Source organism: Ostrea edulis, chromosome 9, assembly GCF_947568905.1.
Source record: "Ostrea edulis chromosome 9, xbOstEdul1.1, whole genome shotgun sequence".
NCBI lineage: Eukaryota > Metazoa > Mollusca > Bivalvia > Ostreida > Ostreidae > Ostrea > Ostrea edulis.
The window spans coordinates 73,058,492-73,077,438 of NC_079172.1; the positions used below are offsets into that span (position 1 = coordinate 73,058,492).

The window sequence follows — 18,947 nt, forward strand, 5'->3', positions numbered from 1 at the left end:
ATATACAAGTATACGGTTAACTATTGCGTAAATATTTTGAATTTAACTCACATGTTTCAGAAGTCATGTCTTATATTGATTAAAGACATTTACGAATTTGTAAATTGACAATTTAACATCCATTGTCAGCCGGAATAGCTCAGAGGGGAGAGCGTTAGACTGAAGATCTAAAGGTCCCCGGTTCAATCCCGGGTTCCGGCATGGAAAACTCCGGCGGCTGACAGACACAACGTTTTCTTTCATTTTCTTTGATAAAGTAGCAGTGGAATAAAATATTCATAGACTTACATGTAACATATCTTTAATATCACGTTGGATGAACTTCTCCCCCTTTTTTCAACTTTAACACTTTTATCATATGTACCTTTGACATGACTGAACATTCTTTACTGAATATCATGCATTGAGAAAGTTATATACGATTGAACAGTTTTGATATCGCATTTGTTCGCTAACACAGAACATTTTAAAATTACTAAATTTTTATTGTAACACCCTTAATTTTTGCTCTGAAATAACTCACAATATGTATTTGAAATGAAATCAAACAGCTGATTGTTATTTCATCCAATGTGCCTCTTAATTGTCTTTCAATCTCATCTGATTCGATATACAAGAGGTTGGTCTTCTTATGGTCAGTTTTTAAATGGAGGCAGGTTATTGACAACCAAATTGATGGTGCAAGGGTTTCAACAGTCTGGTCTAAAGTCAACATTTTGCAAATTCTATGGCCGTTATAACAATGTAGTTTGCAAATACAACTTATCATTCGAGCAAATGCTATCTGATGTGTTTCATACCTATTCTGGGTCTATCTTGGCACACTGCTTTTGACATCGGATAGCTCCGTTTACCTGATCAAGATAATGGGCTTACGGCTGGCGTCACAGGTCGACAGGAAACACTTACTCCTCCTAGGCACTTGATCCAACGTCTGGTATATCCAGGGTTCCGTGTTTGCCAAAACGTTCAATTTTGTGTTGCTTGTGGGAGTTATGAGATTGATCACTATTCGTTATCTTCACCTTTTCATTGGATATATCATTACTTTCAGGAGTCCAACAGCTGAGGAGAAAATGTAATCGGACAACTCCTTTAAATTCATTCTCAACTCCCCGGGAGATAGTTTGTTTTTTGGCAGGGATCTTTGTTAGAATGTTCACACTTCTCGATGAGGCCTCTCGGATTCTTTTGAGAACCTCATCAAGTGTGAATGAAAACGGCACAGCTAAAGAAATATTCCATGATCAATACAACGATATACAAGTATACGGTTAACTATTGCGTAAATATTTTGAATTTAACTCACATGTTTCAGAAGTCATGTCTTATATTGATTAAAGACATTTACGAATTTGTAAATTGACAATTTAACATCCATTGTCAGCCGGAATAGCTCAGAGGGGAGAGCGTTAGACTGAAGATCTAAAGGTCCCCGGTTCAATCCCGGGTTCCGGCATGGAAAACTCCGGCGGCTGACAGACACAACGTTTTCTTTCATTTTCTTTGATAAAGTAGCAGTGGAATAAAATATTCATAGACATACATGTACCATATCTTTAATATCACGTTGGATGAACTTCTCCCCCTTTTTTCAACTTTAACACTTTTATCATATGTACCTTTGACATGACTGAACATTCTTTACTGAATATCATGCATTGAGAAAGTTATATACGATTGAACAGTTTTGATATCGCATTTGTTCGCTAACACAGAACATTTTAAAATTACTAAATTTTTATTGTAACACCCTTAATTTTTGCTCTGAAATAACTCACAATATGTATTTGAAATGAAATCAAACAGCTGATTGTTATTTTATCCAATGTGCCTCTTAATTGTCTTTCAATCTCATCTGATTCGATATACAAGAGGTTGGTCTTCTTATGGTCAGTTTTTAAATGGAGGCAGGTTATTGACAACCAAATTGATGGTGCAAGGGTTTCAACAGTTTGGTCTAAAGTCAACATTTTGCAAATTCTATGGCCGTTATAACAATGTAGTTTGCAAATACAACTTATCATTCGATAATATGCTATCTGATGTGTTTCATACCTATTCTGGGTCGATCTTGGCATACTGCTTTTGACATCGGATAGCTCCGTTTACCTGATCAAGATAATGGGCTTACGGCTGGCGTCACAGGTCGACAGGGAACACTTACTCCTCCTAGGCACTTGATCCAACGTCTGGTATATCCAGGGTTCCGTGTTTGCCCAAACGTTCAATTTTGTGTTGCTTGTGGGAGTTATGAGATTGATCACTATTCGTTATCTTCACCTTTTCATTGGATATGTCATTACTTTCAGGAGTCCAACAGCTGAGGAGAAAATGTAATCGGACAACTCCTTTAAATTCATTCTCAACTCCCCGGGAGATAGTTTGTTTTTTGGCAGGGATCTTTGTTAGAATGTTCACACTTCTCGATGAGGCCTCTCGGATTCTTTTGAGAACCTCATCAAGTGTGAATGAAAATGGCACAGCTAAAGAAATATTCCATGATCAATACAACGATATACAAGTATACGGTTAACTATTGCGTAAATATTTTGAATTTAACTCACATGTTTCAGAAGTCATGTCTTATATTGATTAAAGAGATTTACGAATTTGTAAATTGACAATTTAACATCCATTGTCAGCCGGAATAGCTCAGAGGGGAGAGCGTTAGACTGAAGATCTAAAGGTCCCCGGTTCAATCCCGGGTTCCGGCATGGAAAACTCCGGCGGCTGACAGACACAACGTTTTCTTTCATTTTCTTTGATAAAGTAGCAGTGGAATAAAATATTCATAGACTTACATGTAACATATCTTTAATATCACGTTGGATGAACTTCTCCCCCTTTTTTCAACTTTAACACTTTTATCATATGTACCTTTGACATGACTGAACATTCTTTACTGAATATCATGCATTGAGAAAGTTATATACGATTGAACAGTTTTGATATCGCATTTGTTCGCTAACACAGAACATTTTAAAATTACTAAATTTTTATTGTAACACCCTTAATTTTTGCTCTGAAATAACTCACAATATGTATTTGAAATGAAATCAAACAGCTGATTGTTATTTCATCCAATGTGCCTCTTAATTGTCTTTCAATCTCATCTGATTCGATATACAAGAGGTTGGTCTTCTTATGGTCAGTTTTTAAATGGAGGCAGGTTATTGACAACCAAATTGATGGTGCAAGGGTTTCAACAGTCTGGTCTAAAGTCAACATTTTGCAAATTCTATGGCCGTTATAACAATGTAGTTTGCAAATACAACTTATCATTCGAGCAAATGCTATCTGATGTGTTTCATACCTATTCTGGGTCGATCTTGGCACACTGCTTTTGACATCGGATAGCTCCGTTTACCTGATCAAGATAATGGGCTTACGGCTGGCGTCACAGGTCGACAGGAAACACTTACTCCTCCTAGGCACTTGATCCAACGTCTGGTATATCCAGGGTTCCGTGTTTGCCAAAACGTTCAATTTTGTGTTGCTTGTGGGAGTTATGAGATTGATCACTATTCGTTATCTTCACCTTTTCATTGGATATATCATTACTTTCAGGAGTCCAACAGCTGAGGAGAAAATGTAATCGGACAACTCCTTTAAATTCATTCTCAACTCCCCGGGAGATAGTTTGTTTTTTGGCAGGGATCTTTGTTAGAATGTTCACACTTCTCGATGAGGCCTCTCGGATTCTTTTGAGAACCTCATCAAGTGTGAATGAAAACGGCACAGCTAAAGAAATATTCCATGATCAATACAACGATATACAAGTATACGGTTAACTATTGCGTAAATATTTTGAATTTAACTCACATGTTTCAGAAGTCATGTCTTATATTGATTAAAGACATTTACGAATTTGTAAATTGACAATTTAACATCCATTGTCAGCCGGAATAGCTCAGAGGGGAGAGCGTTAGACTGAAGATCTAAAGGTCCCCGGTTCAATCCCGGGTTCCGGCATGGAAAACTCCGGCGGCTGACAGACACAACGTTTTCTTTCATTTTCTTTGATAAAGTAGCAGTGGAATAAAATATTCATAGACATACATGTACCATATCTTTAATATCACGTTGGATGAACCTCTCCCCCTTTTTTCAACTTTAACACTTTTATCATATGTACCTTTGACATGACTGAACATTCTTTACTGAATATCATGCATTGAGAAAGTTATATACGATTGAACAGTTTTGATATCGCATTTGTTCGCTAACACAGAACATTTTAAAATTACTAAATTTTTATTGTAACACCCTTAATTTTTGCTCTGAAATAACTCACAATATGTATTTGAAATGAAATCAAACAGCTGATTGTTATTTTATCCAATGTGCCTCTTAATTGTCTTTCAATCTCATCTGATTCGATATACAAGAGGTTGGTCTTCTTATGGTCAGTTTTTAAATGGAGGCAGGTTATTGACAACCAAATTGATGGTGCAAGGGTTTCAACAGTTTGGTCTAAAGTCAACATTTTGCAAATTCTATGGCCGTTATAACAATGTAGTTTGCAAATACAACTTATCATTCGAGCAAATGCTATCTGATGTGTTTCATACCTATTCTGGGTCGATCTTGGCATACTGCTTTTGACATCGGATAGCTCCGTTTACCTGATCAAGATAATGGGCTTACGGCTGGCGTCACAGGTCGACAGGGAACACTTACTCCTCCTAGGCACTTGATCCAACGTCTGGTATATCCAGGGTTCCGTGTTTGCCCAAACGTTCAATTTTGTGTTGCTTGTGGGAGTTATGAGATTGATCACTATTCGTTATCTTCACCTTTTCATTGGATATGTCATTACTTTCAGGAGTCCAACAGCTGAGGAGAAAATGTAATCGGACAACTCCTTTAAATTCATTCTCAACTCCCCGGGAGATAGTTTGTTTTTTGGCAGGGATCTTTGTTAGAATGTTCACACTTCTCGATGAGGCCTCTCGGATTCTTTTGAGAACCTCATCAAGTGTGAATGAAAATGGCACAGCTAAAGAAATATTCCATGATCAATACAACGATATACAAGTATACGGTTAACTATTGCGTAAATATTTTGAATTTAACTCACATGTTTCAGAAGTCATGTCTTATATTGATTAAAGAGATTTACGAATTTGTAAATTGACAATTTAATATCCATTGTCAGCCGGAATAGCTCAGAGGGGAGTGCGTTAGACTGAAGATCTAAAGGTCCCCGGTTCAATCCCGGGTTCCGGCATGGAAAACTCCGGCGGCTGACAGACACAACGTTTTCTTTCATTTTCTTTGATAAAGTAGCAGTGGAATAAAATATTCATAGACTTACATGTAACATATCTTTAATATCACGTTGGATGAACTTCTCCCCCTTTTTTTAAACTTTAACACTTTTATCATATGTACCTTTGACATGACTGAACATTCTTTACTGAATATCATGCATTGAGAAAGTTATATACGATTGAACAGTTTTGATATCGCATTTGTTCGCTAACACAGAACATTTTAAAATTACTAAATTTTTATTGTAACACCCTTAATTTTTGCTCTGAAATAACTCACAATATGTATTTGAAATGAAATCAAACAGCTGATTGTTATTTCATCCAATGTGCCTCTTAATTGTCTTTCAATCTCATCTGATTCGATATACAAGAGGTTGGTCTTCTTATGGTCAGTTTTTAAATGGAGGCAGGTTATTGACAACCAAATTGATGGTGCAAGGGTTTCAACAGTCTGGTCTAAAGTCAACATTTTGCAAATTCTATGGCCGTTATAACAATGTAGTTTGCAAATACAACTTATCATTCGAGCAAATGCTATCTGATGTGTTTCATACCTATTCTGGGTCGATCTTGGCACACTGCTTTTGACATCGGATAGCTCCGTTTACCTGATCAAGATAATGGGCTTACGGCTGGCGTCACAGGTCGACAGGAAACACTTACTCCTCCTAGGCACTTGATCCAACGTCTGGTATATCCAGGGTTCCGTGTTTGCCAAAACGTTCAATTTTGTGTTGCTTGTGGGAGTTATGAGATTGATCACTATTCGTTATCTTCACCTTTTCATTGGATATATCATTACTTTCAGGAGTCCAACAGCTGAGGAGAAAATGTAATCGGACAACTCCTTTAAATTCATTCTCAACTCCCCGGGAGATAGTTTGTTTTTTGGCAGGGATCTTTGTTAGAATGTTCACACTTCTCGATGAGGCCTCTCGGATTCTTTTGAGAACCTCATCAAGTGTGAATGAAAACGGCACAGCTAAAGAAATATTCCATGATCAATACAACGATATACAAGTATACGGTTAACTATTGCGTAAATATTTTGAATTTAACTCACATGTTTCAGAAGTCATGTCTTATATTGATTAAAGACATTTACGAATTTGTAAATTGACAATTTAACATCCATTGTCAGCCGGAATAGCTCAGAGGGGAGAGCGTTAGACTGAAGATCTAAAGGTCCCCGGTTCAATCCCGGGTTCCGGCATGGAAAACTCCGGCGGCTGACAGACACAACGTTTTCTTTCATTTTCTTTGATAAAGTAGCAGTGGAATAAAATATTCATAGACATACATGTACCATATCTTTAATATCACGTTGGATGAACCTCTCCCCCTTTTTTCAACTTTAACACTTTTATCATATGTACCTTTGACATGACTGAACATTCTTTACTGAATATCATGCATTGAGAAAGTTATATACGATTGAACAGTTTTGATATCGCATTTGTTCGCTAACACAGAACATTTTAAAATTACTAAATTTTTATTGTAACACCCTTAATTTTTGCTCTGAAATAACTCACAATATGTATTTGAAATGAAATCAAACAGCTGATTGTTATTTTATCCAATGTGCCTCTTAATTGTCTTTCAATCTCATCTGATTCGATATACAAGAGGTTGGTCTTCTTATGGTCAGTTTTTAAATGGAGGCAGGTTATTGACAACCAAATTGATGGTGCAAGGGTTTCAACAGTTTGGTCTAAAGTCAACATTTTGCAAATTCTATGGCCGTTATAACAATGTAGTTTGCAAATACAACTTATCATTCGAGCAAATGCTATCTGATGTGTTTCATACCTATTCTGGGTCGATCTTGGCATACTGCTTTTGACATCGGATAGCTCCGTTTACCTGATCAAGATAATGGGCTTACGGCTGGCGTCACAGGTCGACAGGGAACACTTACTCCTCCTAGGCACTTGATCCAACGTCTGGTATATCCAGGGTTCCGTGTTTGCCCAAACGTTCAATTTTGTGTTGCTTGTGGGAGTTATGAGATTGATCACTATTCGTTATCTTCACCTTTTCATTGGATATGTCATTACTTTCAGGAGTCCAACAGCTGAGGAGAAAATGTAATCGGACAACTCCTTTAAATTCATTCTCAACTCCCCGGGAGATAGTTTGTTTTTTGGCAGGGATCTTTGTTAGAATGTTCACACTTCTCGATGAGGCCTCTCGGATTCTTTTGAGAACCTCATCAAGTGTGAATGAAAATGGCACAGCTAAAGAAATATTCCATGATCAATACAACGATATACAAGTATACGGTTAACTATTGCGTAAATATTTTGAATTTAACTCACATGTTTCAGAAGTCATGTCTTATATTGATTAAAGAGATTTACGAATTTGTAAATTGACAATTTAACATCCATTGTCAGCCGGAATAGCTCAGAGGGGAGAGCGTTAGACTGAAGATCTAAAGGTCCCCGGTTCAATCCCGGGTTCCGGCATGGAAAACTCCGGCGGCTGACAGACACAACGTTTTCTTTCATTTTCTTTGATAAAGTAGCAGTGGAATAAAATATTCATAGACTTACATGTAACATATCTTTAATATCACGTTGGATGAACTTCTCCCCCTTTTTTCAACTTTAACACTTTTATCATATGTACCTTTGACATGACTGAACATTCTTTACTGAATATCATGCATTGAGAAAGTTATATACGATTGAACAGTTTTGATATCGCATTTGTTCGCTAACACAGAACATTTTAAAATTACTAAATTTTTATTGTAACACCCTTAATTTTTGCTCTGAAATAACTCACAATATGTATTTGAAATGAAATCAAACAGCTGATTGTTATTTCATCCAATGTGCCTCTTAATTGTCTTTCAATCTCATCTGATTCGATATACAAGAGGTTGGTCTTCTTATGGTCAGTTTTTAAATGGAGGCAGGTTATTGACAACCAAATTGATGGTGCAAGGGTTTCAACAGTCTGGTCTAAAGTCAACATTTTGCAAATTCTATGGCCGTTATAACAATGTAGTTTGCAAATACAACTTATCATTCGAGCAAATGCTATCTGATGTGTTTCATACCTATTCTGGGTCGATCTTGGCACACTGCTTTTGACATCGGATAGCTCCGTTTACCTGATCAAGATAATGGGCTTACGGCTGGCGTCACAGGTCGACAGGAAACACTTACTCCTCCTAGGCACTTGATCCAACGTCTGGTATATCCAGGGTTCCGTGTTTGCCAAAACGTTCAATTTTGTGTTGCTTGTGGGAGTTATGAGATTGATCACTATTCGTTATCTTCACCTTTTCATTGGATATATCATTACTTTCAGGAGTCCAACAGCTGAGGAGAAAATGTAATCGGACAACTCCTTTAAATTCATTCTCAACTCCCCGGGAGATAGTTTGTTTTTTGGCAGGGATCTTTGTTAGAATGTTCACACTTCTCGATGAGGCCTCTCGGATTCTTTTGAGAACCTCATCAAGTGTGAATGAAAACGGCACAGCTAAAGAAATATTCCATGATCAATACAACGATATACAAGTATACGGTTAACTATTGCGTAAATATTTTGAATTTAACTCACATGTTTCAGAAGTCATGTCTTATATTGATTAAAGAGATTTACGAATTTGTAAATTGACAATTTAACATCCATTGTCAGCCGGAACAGCTCAGAGGGGAGAGCGTTAGACTGAAGATCTAAAGGTCCCCGGTTCAATCCCGGGTTCCGGCATGGAAAACTCCGGCGGCTGACAGACACAACGTTTTCTTTCATTTTCTTTGATAAAGTAGCAGTGGAATAAAATATTCATAGACATACATGTACCATATCTTTAATATCACGTTGGATGAACCTCTCCCCCTTTTTTCAACTTTAACACTTTTATCATATGTACCTTTGACATGACTGAACATTCTTTACTGAATATCATGCATTGAGAAAGTTATATACGATTGAACAGTTTTGATATCGCATTTGTTCGCTAACACAGAACATTTTAAAATTACTAAATTTTTATTGTAACACCCTTAATTTTTGCTCTGAAATAACTCACAATATGTATTTGAAATGAAATCAAACAGCTGATTGTTATTTTATCCAATGTGCCTCTTAATTGTCTTTCAATCTCATCTGATTCGATATACAAGAGGTTGGTCTTCTTATGGTCAGTTTTTAAATGGAGGCAGGTTATTGACAACCAAATTGATGGTGCAAGGGTTTCAACAGTTTGGTCTAAAGTCAACATTTTGCAAATTCTATGGCCGTTATAACAATGTAGTTTGCAAATACAACTTATCATTCGAGCAAATGCTATCTGATGTGTTTCATACCTATTCTGGGTCGATCTTGGCATACTGCTTTTGACATCGGATAGCTCCGTTTACCTGATCAAGATAATGGGCTTACGGCTGGCGTCACAGGTCGACAGGGAACACTTACTCCTCCTAGGCACTTGATCCAACGTCTGGTATATCCAGGGTTCCGTGTTTGCCCAAACGTTCAATTTTGTGTTGCTTGTGGGAGTTATGAGATTGATCACTATTCGTTATCTTCACCTTTTCATTGGATATGTCATTACTTTCAGGAGTCCAACAGCTGAGGAGAAAATGTAATCGGACAACTCCTTTAAATTCATTCTCAACTCCCCGGGAGATAGTTTGTTTTTTGGCAGGGATCTTTGTTAGAATGTTCACACTTCTCGATGAGGCCTCTCGGATTCTTTTGAGAACCTCATCAAGTGTGAATGAAAATGGCACAGCTAAAGAAATATTCCATGATCAATACAACGATATACAAGTATACGGTTAACTATTGCGTAAATATTTTGAATTTAACTCACATGTTTCAGAAGTCATGTCTTATATTGATTAAAGAGATTTACGAATTTGTAAATTGACAATTTAACATCCATTGTCAGCCGGAATAGCTCAGAGGGGAGTGCGTTAGACTGAAGATCTAAAGGTCCCCGGTTCAATCCCGGGTTCCGGCATGGAAAACTCCGGCGGCTGACAGACACAACGTTTTCTTTCATTTTCTTTGATAAAGTAGCAGTGGAATAAAATATTCATAGACTTACATGTAACATATCTTTAATATCACGTTGGATGAACTTCTCCCCCTTTTTTCAACTTTAACACTTTTATCATATGTACCTTTGACATGACTGAACATTCTTTACTGAATATCATGCATTGAGAAAGTTATATACGATTGAACAGTTTTGATATTGCATTTGTTCGCTAACACAGAACATTTTAAAATTACTAAATTTTTATTGTAACACCCTTAATTTTTGCTCTGAAATAACTCACAATATGTATTTGAAATGAAATCAAACAGCTGATTGTTATTTCATCCAATGTGCCTCTTAATTGTCTTTCAATCTCATCTGATTCGATATACAAGAGGTTGGTCTTCTTATGGTCAGTTTTTAAATGGAGGCAGGTTATTGACAACCAAATTGATGGTGCAAGGGTTTCAACAGTCTGGTCTAAAGTCAACATTTTGCAAATTCTATGGCCGTTATAACAATGTAGTTTGCAAATACAACTTATCATTCGAGCAAATGCTATCTGATGTGTTTCATACCTATTCTGGGTCGATCTTGGCACACTGCTTTTGACATCGGATAGCTCCGTTTACCTGATCAAGATAATGGGCTTACGGCTGGCGTCACAGGTCGACAGGAAACACTTACTCCTCCTAGGCACTTGATCCAACGTCTGGTATATCCAGGGTTCCGTGTTTGCCAAAACGTTCAATTTTGTGTTGCTTGTGGGAGTTATGAGATTGATCACTATTCGTTATCTTCACCTTTTCATTGGATATATCATTACTTTCAGGAGTCCAACAGCTGAGGAGAAAATGTAATCGGACAACTCCTTTAAATTCATTCTCAACTCCCCGGGAGATAGTTTGTTTTTTGGCAGGGATCTTTGTTAGAATGTTCACACTTCTCGATGAGGCCTCTCGGATTCTTTTGAGAACCTCATCAAGTGTGAATGAAAACGGCACAGCTAAAGAAATATTCCATGATCAATACAACGATATACAAGTATACGGTTAACTATTGCGTAAATATTTTGAATTTAACTCACATGTTTCAGAAGTCATGTCTTATATTGATTAAAGAGATTTACGAATTTGTAAATTGACAATTTAACATCCATTGTCAGCCGGAATAGCTCAGAGGGGAGAGCGTTAGACTGAAGATCTAAAGGTCCCCGGTTCAATCCCGGGTTCCGGCATGGAAAACTCCGGCGGCTGACAGACACAACGTTTTCTTTCATTTTCTTTGATAAAGTAGCAGTGGAATAAAATATTCATAGACATACATGTACCATATCTTTAATATCACGTTGGATGAACCTCTCCCCCTTTTTTCAACTTTAACACTTTTATCATATGTACCTTTGACATGACTGAACATTCTTTACTGAATATCATGCATTGAGAAAGTTATATACGATTGAACAGTTTTGATATCGCATTTGTTCGCTAACACAGAACATTTTAAAATTACTAAATTTTTATTGTAACACCCTTAATTTTTGCTCTGAAATAACTCACAATATGTATTTGAAATGAAATCAAACAGCTGATTGTTATTTCATCCAATGTGCCTCTTAATTGTCTTTCAATCTCATCTGATTCGATATACAAGAGGTTGGTCTTCTTATGGTCAGTTTTTAAATGGAGGCAGGTTATTGACAACCAAATTGATGGTGCAAGGGTTTCAACAGTTTGGTCTAAAGTCAACATTTTGCAAATTCTATGGCCGTTATAACAATGTAGTTTGCAAATACAACTTATCATTCGAGCAAATGCTATCTGATGTGTTTCATACCTATTCTGGGTCGATCTTGGCATACTGCTTTTGACATCGGATAGCTCCGTTTACCTGATCAAGATAATGGGCTTACGGCTGGCGTCACAGGTCGACAGGGAACACTTACTCCTCCTAGGCACTTGATCCAACGTCTGGTATATCCAGGGTTCCGTGTTTGCCCAAACGTTCAATTTTGTGTTGCTTGTGGGAGTTATGAGATTGATTACTATTCGTTATCTTCACCTTTTCATTGGATATGTCATTACTTTCAGGAGTCCAACAGCTGAGGAGAAAATGTAATCGGACAACTCCTTTAAATTCATTCTCAACTCCCCGGGAGATAGTTTGTTTTTTGGCAGGGATCTTTGTTAGAATGTTCACACTTCTCGATGAGGCCTCTCGGATTCTTTTGAGAACCTCATCAAGTGTGAATGAAAATGGCACAGCTAAAGAAATATTCCATGATCAATACAACGATATACAAGTATACGGTTAACTATTGCGTAAATATTTTGAATTTAACTCACATGTTTCAGAAGTCATGTCTTATATTGATTAAAGAGATTTACGAATTTGTAAATTGACAATTTAACATCCATTGTCAGCCGGAATAGCTCAGAGGGGAGAGCGTTAGACTGAAGATCTAAAGGTCCCCGGTTCAATCCCGGGTTCCGGCATGGAAAACTCCGGCGGCTGACAGACACAACGTTTTCTTTCATTTTCTTTGATAAAGAAGCAGTGGAATAAAATATTCATAGACTTACATGTAACATATCTTTAATATCACGTTGGATGAACTTCTCCCCCTTTTTTCAACTTTAACACTTTTATCATATGTACCTTTGACATGACTGAACATTCTTTACTGAATATCATGCATTGAGAAAGTTATATACGATTGAACAGTTTTGATATCGCATTTGTTCGCTAACACAGAACATTTTAAAATTACTAAATTTTTATTGTAACACCCTTAATTTTTGCTCTGAAAAAACTCACAATATGTATTTGAAATGAAATCAAACAGCTGATTGTTATTTCATCCAATGTGCCTCTTAATTGTCTTTCAATCTCATCTGATTCGATATACAAGAGGTTGGTCTTCTTATGGTCAGTTTTTAAATGGAGGCAGGTTATTGACAACCAAATTGATGGTGCAAGGGTTTCAACAGTCTGGTCTAAAGTCAACATTTTGCAAATTCTATGGCCGTTATAACAATGTAGTTTGCAAATACAACTTATCATTCGAGCAAATGCTATCTGATGTGTTTCATACCTATTCTGGGTCGATCTTGGCACACTGCTTTTGACATCGGATAGCTCCGTTTACCTGATCAAGATAATGGGCTTACGGCTGGCGTCACAGGTCGACAGGAAACACTTACTCCTCCTAGGCACTTGATCCAACGTCTGGTATATCCAGGGTTCCGTGTTTGCCAAAACGTTCAATTTTGTGTTGCTTGTGGGAGTTATGAGATTGATCACTATTCGTTATCTTCACCTTTTCATTGGATATATCATTACTTTCAGGAGTCCAACAGCTGAGGAGAAAATGTAATCGGACAACTCCTTTAAATTCATTCTCAACTCCCCGGGAGATAGTTTGTTTTTTGGCAGGGATCTTTGTTAGAATGTTCACACTTCTCGATGAGGCCTCTCGGATTCTTTTGAGAACCTCATCAAGTGTGAATGAAAACGGCACAGCTAAAGAAATATTCCATGATCAATACAACGATATACAAGTATACGGTTAACTATTGCGTAAATATTTTGAATTTAACTCACATGTTTCAGAAGTCATGTCTTATATAGATTAAAGAGATTTACGAATTTGTAAATTGACAATTTAACATCCATTGTCAGCCGGAATAGCTCAGAGGGGAGAGCGTTAGACTGAAGATCTAAAGGTCCCCGGTTCAATCCCGGGTTCCGGCATGGAAAACTCCGGCGGCTGACAGACACAACGTTTTCTTTCATTTTCTTTGATAAAGTAGCAGTGGAATAAAATATTCATAGACATACATGTACCATATCTTTAATATCACGTTGGATGAACCTCTCCCCCTTTTTTCAACTTTAACACTTTTATCATATGTACCTTTGACATGACTGAACATTCTTTACTGAATATCATGCATTGAGAAAGTTATATACGATTGAACAGTTTTGATATCGCATTTGTTCGCTAACACAGAACATTTTAAAATTACTAAATTTTTATTGTAACACCCTTAATTTTTGCTCTGAAATAACTCACAATATGTATTTGAAATGAAATCAAACAGCTGATTGTTATTTTATCCAATGTGCCTCTTAATTGTCTTTCAATCTCATCTGATTCGATATACAAGAGGTTGGTCTTCTTATGGTCAGTTTTTAAATGGAGGCAGGTTATTGACAACCAAATTGATGGTGCAAGGGTTTCAACAGTTTGGTCTAAAGTCAACATTTTGCAAATTCTATGGCCGTTACAACAATGTAGTTTGCAAATACAACTTATCATTCGAGCAAATGCTATCTGATGTGTTTCATACCTATTCTGGGTCGATCTTGGCATACTGCTTTTGACATCGGATAGCTCCGTTTACCTGATCAAGATAATGGGCTTACGGCTGGCGTCACAGGTCGACAGGGAACACTTACTCCTCCTAGGCACTTGATCCAACGTCTGGTATATCCAGGGTTCCGTGTTTGCCCAAACGTTCAATTTTGTGTTGCTTGTGGGAGTTATGAGATTGATCACTATTCGTTATCTTCACCTTTTCATTGGATATGTCATTACTTTCAGGAGTCCAACAGCTGAGGAGAAAATGTAATCGGACAACTCCTTTAAATTCATTCTCAACTCCCCGGGAGATAGTTTGTTTTTTGGCAGGGATCTTTGTTAGAATGTTCACACTTCTCGATGAGGCCTCTCGGATTCGTTTGAGAACCTCATCAAGTGTGAATGAAAATGGCACAGCTAAAGAAATATTCCATGATCAATACAACGATATACAAGTATACGGTTAACTATTGCGTAAATATTTTGAATTTAACTCACATGTTTCAGAAGTCATGTCTTATATTGATTAAAGACATTTACGAATTTGTAAATTGACAATTTAACATCCATTGTCAGCCGGAATAGCTCAGAGGGGAGAGCGTTAGACTGAAGATCTAAAGGTCCCCGGTTCAATCCCGGGTTCCGGCATGGAAAACTCCGGCGGCTGACAGACACAACGTTTTCTTTCATTTTCTTTGATAAAGTAGCAGTGGAATAAAATATTCATAGACTTACATGTAACATATCTTTAATATCACGTTGGATGAACTTCTCCCCCTTTTTTCAACTTTAACACTTTTATCATATGTACCTTTGACATGACTGAACATTCTTTACTGAATATCATGCATTGAGAAAGTTATATACGATTGAACAGTTTTTTGATATCGCATTTGTTCGCTAACACAGAACATTTTAAAATTACTAAATTTTTATTGTAACACCCTTAATTTTTGCTCTGAAATAACTCACAATATGTATTTGAAATGAAATCAAACAGCTGATTGTTATTTCATCCAATGTGCCTCTTAATTGTCTTTCAATCTCATCTGATTCGATATACAAGAGGTTGGTCTTCTTATGGTCAGTTTTTAAATGGAGGCAGGTTATTGACAACCAAATTGATGGTGCAAGGGTTTCAACAGTCTGGTCTAAAGTCAACATTTTGCAAATTCTATGGCCGTTATAACAATGTAGTTTGCAAATACAACTTATCATTCGAGCAAATGCTATCTGATGTGTTTCATACCTATTCTGGGTCGACCTTGGCATACTGCTTTTGACATCGGATAGCTCCGTTTACCTGATCAAGATAAAAGGGCTTACGGCTGGCATCACAGGTCGACAGGGAACATTTACCCTTCCTAGGCACTTGATCCAACGCCTGGTATATCCAGGGTTCCGTGTTTGCCCAAACGTTCAATTTTGTGTTGCTTGTGGGAGTTATGAGATTGATCACTATTCGTTATCTTCACCTTTTCATTGGATATGTCATTACTTTCAGGAGTCCAACAGCTGAGGAGAAAATGTAATCGGACAACTCCTTTAAATTCATTCTCAACTCCCCGGGAGATAGTTTGTTTTTTGGCAGGGATCTTTGTTAGAATGTTCACACTTCTCGATGAGGCCTCTCGGATTCTTTTGAGAACCTCATCAAGTGTGAATGAAAACGGCACAGCTAAAGAAATATTCCATGATCAATACAACGATATACAAGTATACGGTTAACTATTGCGTAAATATTTTGAATTTAACTCACATGTTTCAGAAGTCATGTCTTATATAGATTAAAGAGATTTACGAATTTGTAAATTGACAATTTAACATCCATTGTCAGCCGGAATAGCTCAGAGGGGAGAGCGTTAGACTGAAGATCTAAAGGTCCCCGGTTCAATCCCGGGTTCCGGCATGGAAAACTCCGGCGGCTGACAGACACAACGTTTTCTTTCATTTTCTTTGATAAAGTAGCAGTGGAATAAAATATTCATAGACATACATGTACCATATCTTTAATATCACGTTGGATGAACCTCTCCCCCTTTTTTCAACTTTAACACTTTTATCATATGTACCTTTGACATGACTGAACATTCTTTACTGAATATCATGCATTGAGAAAGTTATATACGATTGAACAGTTTTGATATCGCATTTGTTCGCTAACACAGAACATTTTAAAATTACTAAATTTTCATTGTAACACCCTTAATTTTTGCTCTGAAATAACTCACAATATGTATTTGAAATGAAATCAAACAGCTGATTGTTATTTTATCCAATGTGCCTCTTAATTGTCTTTCAATCTCATCTGATTCGATATACAAGAGCTTGGTCTTCTTATGGTCAGTTTTTAAATGGAGGCAGGTTATTGACAACCAAATTGATGGTGCAAGGGTTTCAACAGTCTGGTCTAAAGTCAACATTTTGCAAATTCTATGGTCGTTATAACAATGTAGTTTGCAAATACAACTTATCATTCGAGCAAATGCTATCTGATGTGTTTCATACCTATTCTGGGTCGATCTTGGCATACTGCTTTTGACATCGGATAGCTCCGTTTACCTGATCAAGATAATGGGCTTACGACTGGCGTCACAGGTCGACAGGAAACACTTACTCCTCCTAGGCACTTGATCCAACGTCTGGTATATCCAGGGTTCCGTGTTTGCCCAAACGTTCAATTTTGTGTTGCTTGTGGGAGTTATGAGATTGATCACTATTCGTTATCTTCACCTTTTCATTGGATATGTCATTACTTTCAGGAGTCCAACAGCTGAGGAGAAAATGTAATCGGACAACTCCTTTAAATTCATTCTCAACTCCCCGGGAGATAGTTTGTTTTTTGGCAGGGATCTTTGTTAGAATGTTCACACTTCTCGATGAGGCCTCTCGGATTCTTTTGAGAACCTCATCAAGTGTGAATGAAAACGGCACAGCTAAAGAAATATTCCATGATCAATACAACGATATACAAGTATACGGTTAACTATTGCGTAAATATTTTGAATTTAATCACATGTTTCAGAAGTCATGTCTTATATTGATTAAAGAGATTTACGAATTTGTAAATTGACAATTTAACATCCATTGTCAGCCGGAATAGCTCAGAGGGGAGAGCGTTAGACTGAAGATCTAAAGGTCCCCGGTTCAATCCCGGGTTCCGGCATGGAAAACTCCGGCGGCTGACAGACACAACGTTTTCTTTCATTTTCTTTGATAAAGTAGCAGTGGAATAAAATATTCATAGACATACATGTACCATATCTTTAATATCACGTTGGATGAACCTCTCCCCCTTTTTTCAACTTTAACACTTTTATCATATGTACCTTTGACATAACTGAACATTCTTTACTGAATATCATGCATTGAGAAAGTTATATACGATTGCAGTTTTGATATCGCATTTGTTCGCTAACACAGAACATTTTAAAATTACTAAATTTTCATTGTAACACCCTTAATTTTTGCTCTGAAATAACTCACAATATGTATTTGAAATGAAATCAAACAGCTGATTGTTATTTTATCCAATGTGCCTCTTAATTGTCTTTCAATCTCATCTGATTCGATATACAAGAGGTTGGTCTTCTTATGGTCAGTTTTTAAATGGAGGCAGGTTATTGACAACCAAATTGATGGTGCAAGGGTTTCAACAGTCTGGTCTAAAGTCAACATTTTGCAAATTCTATGGCCGTTATAACAATGTAGTTTGCAAATACAACTTATCATTCGAGCAAATGCTATCTGATGTGTTTCATACCTATTCTGGGTCGATCTTGGCATACTGCTTTTGACATCGGATAGCTCCGTTTACCTGATCAAGATAATTGGCTTACGGCTGGCGTCACAGGTCGACAGGGAACACTTACTCCTCCTAGGCACTTGATCCAACGTCTGGTATATCCAGGGTTCCGTGTTTGCCCAAACGTTCAATTTTGTGTTGCTTGTGGGAGTTATGAGATTGATCACTATTCGTTATCTTCACCTTTTCATTGGATATGTCATTACTTTCAGGAGTCCAACAGCTGAGGAGAAAATGTAATCGGACAACTCCTTTAAATTCATTCTCAACTCCCCGGGAGATAGTTTGTTTTTTGGCAGGGATCTTTGTTAGAATGTTCACACTTCTCGATGAGGCCTCTCGGATTCTTTTGAGAACCTCATCAAGTGTGAATGAAAACGGCACAGCTAAAGAAATATTCCATGATCAATACAACGATATACAAGTATACGGTTAACTATTGCGTAAATATTTTGAATTTAACTCACATGTTTCAGAAGTCATGTCTTATAT

General features: G+C 37.1%; 15 non-coding genes across 15 annotated transcripts; all 15 read left to right on the forward strand.

Moving 5' to 3' along the window:
- The first annotated feature begins 128 nt into the window (after nt 1-128).
- Trnaf-gaa (transfer RNA phenylalanine (anticodon GAA)) lies at nt 129-201 on the forward strand. The gene has a single exon. It is a non-coding gene; the product is annotated as a tRNA-Phe (tRNA).
- Nucleotides 202-1,386: 1,185 nt separating this feature from the next.
- Nucleotides 1,387-1,459, forward strand: Trnaf-gaa (transfer RNA phenylalanine (anticodon GAA)). The gene has a single exon. It is a non-coding gene; the product is annotated as a tRNA-Phe (tRNA).
- A 1,185-nt stretch (nt 1,460-2,644) lies between these two features.
- Trnaf-gaa (transfer RNA phenylalanine (anticodon GAA)) lies at nt 2,645-2,717 on the forward strand. The gene has a single exon. It is a non-coding gene; the product is annotated as a tRNA-Phe (tRNA).
- Nucleotides 2,718-3,902: 1,185 nt separating this feature from the next.
- Trnaf-gaa (transfer RNA phenylalanine (anticodon GAA)) lies at nt 3,903-3,975 on the forward strand. The gene has a single exon. It is a non-coding gene; the product is annotated as a tRNA-Phe (tRNA).
- Nucleotides 3,976-5,160: 1,185 nt separating this feature from the next.
- Nucleotides 5,161-5,233, forward strand: Trnaf-gaa (transfer RNA phenylalanine (anticodon GAA)). The gene has a single exon. It is a non-coding gene; the product is annotated as a tRNA-Phe (tRNA).
- A 1,186-nt stretch (nt 5,234-6,419) lies between these two features.
- On the forward strand, nt 6,420-6,492 carry Trnaf-gaa (transfer RNA phenylalanine (anticodon GAA)). The gene has a single exon. It is a non-coding gene; the product is annotated as a tRNA-Phe (tRNA).
- A 1,185-nt stretch (nt 6,493-7,677) lies between these two features.
- Nucleotides 7,678-7,750, forward strand: Trnaf-gaa (transfer RNA phenylalanine (anticodon GAA)). Its single transcript has one exon. It is a non-coding gene; the product is annotated as a tRNA-Phe (tRNA).
- Nucleotides 7,751-8,935: 1,185 nt separating this feature from the next.
- Nucleotides 8,936-9,008, forward strand: Trnaf-gaa (transfer RNA phenylalanine (anticodon GAA)). Its single transcript has one exon. It is a non-coding gene; the product is annotated as a tRNA-Phe (tRNA).
- A 1,185-nt stretch (nt 9,009-10,193) lies between these two features.
- On the forward strand, nt 10,194-10,266 carry Trnaf-gaa (transfer RNA phenylalanine (anticodon GAA)). The gene has a single exon. It is a non-coding gene; the product is annotated as a tRNA-Phe (tRNA).
- Nucleotides 10,267-11,451: 1,185 nt separating this feature from the next.
- Trnaf-gaa (transfer RNA phenylalanine (anticodon GAA)) lies at nt 11,452-11,524 on the forward strand. The gene has a single exon. It is a non-coding gene; the product is annotated as a tRNA-Phe (tRNA).
- Nucleotides 11,525-12,709: 1,185 nt separating this feature from the next.
- Nucleotides 12,710-12,782, forward strand: Trnaf-gaa (transfer RNA phenylalanine (anticodon GAA)). Its single transcript has one exon. It is a non-coding gene; the product is annotated as a tRNA-Phe (tRNA).
- Nucleotides 12,783-13,967: 1,185 nt separating this feature from the next.
- Trnaf-gaa (transfer RNA phenylalanine (anticodon GAA)) lies at nt 13,968-14,040 on the forward strand. Its single transcript has one exon. It is a non-coding gene; the product is annotated as a tRNA-Phe (tRNA).
- A 1,185-nt stretch (nt 14,041-15,225) lies between these two features.
- Nucleotides 15,226-15,298, forward strand: Trnaf-gaa (transfer RNA phenylalanine (anticodon GAA)). Its single transcript has one exon. It is a non-coding gene; the product is annotated as a tRNA-Phe (tRNA).
- Nucleotides 15,299-16,486: 1,188 nt separating this feature from the next.
- Trnaf-gaa (transfer RNA phenylalanine (anticodon GAA)) lies at nt 16,487-16,559 on the forward strand. The gene has a single exon. It is a non-coding gene; the product is annotated as a tRNA-Phe (tRNA).
- Nucleotides 16,560-17,743: 1,184 nt separating this feature from the next.
- Nucleotides 17,744-17,816, forward strand: Trnaf-gaa (transfer RNA phenylalanine (anticodon GAA)). The gene has a single exon. It is a non-coding gene; the product is annotated as a tRNA-Phe (tRNA).
- The last annotated feature ends 1,131 nt before the right edge of the window (nt 17,817-18,947 follow it).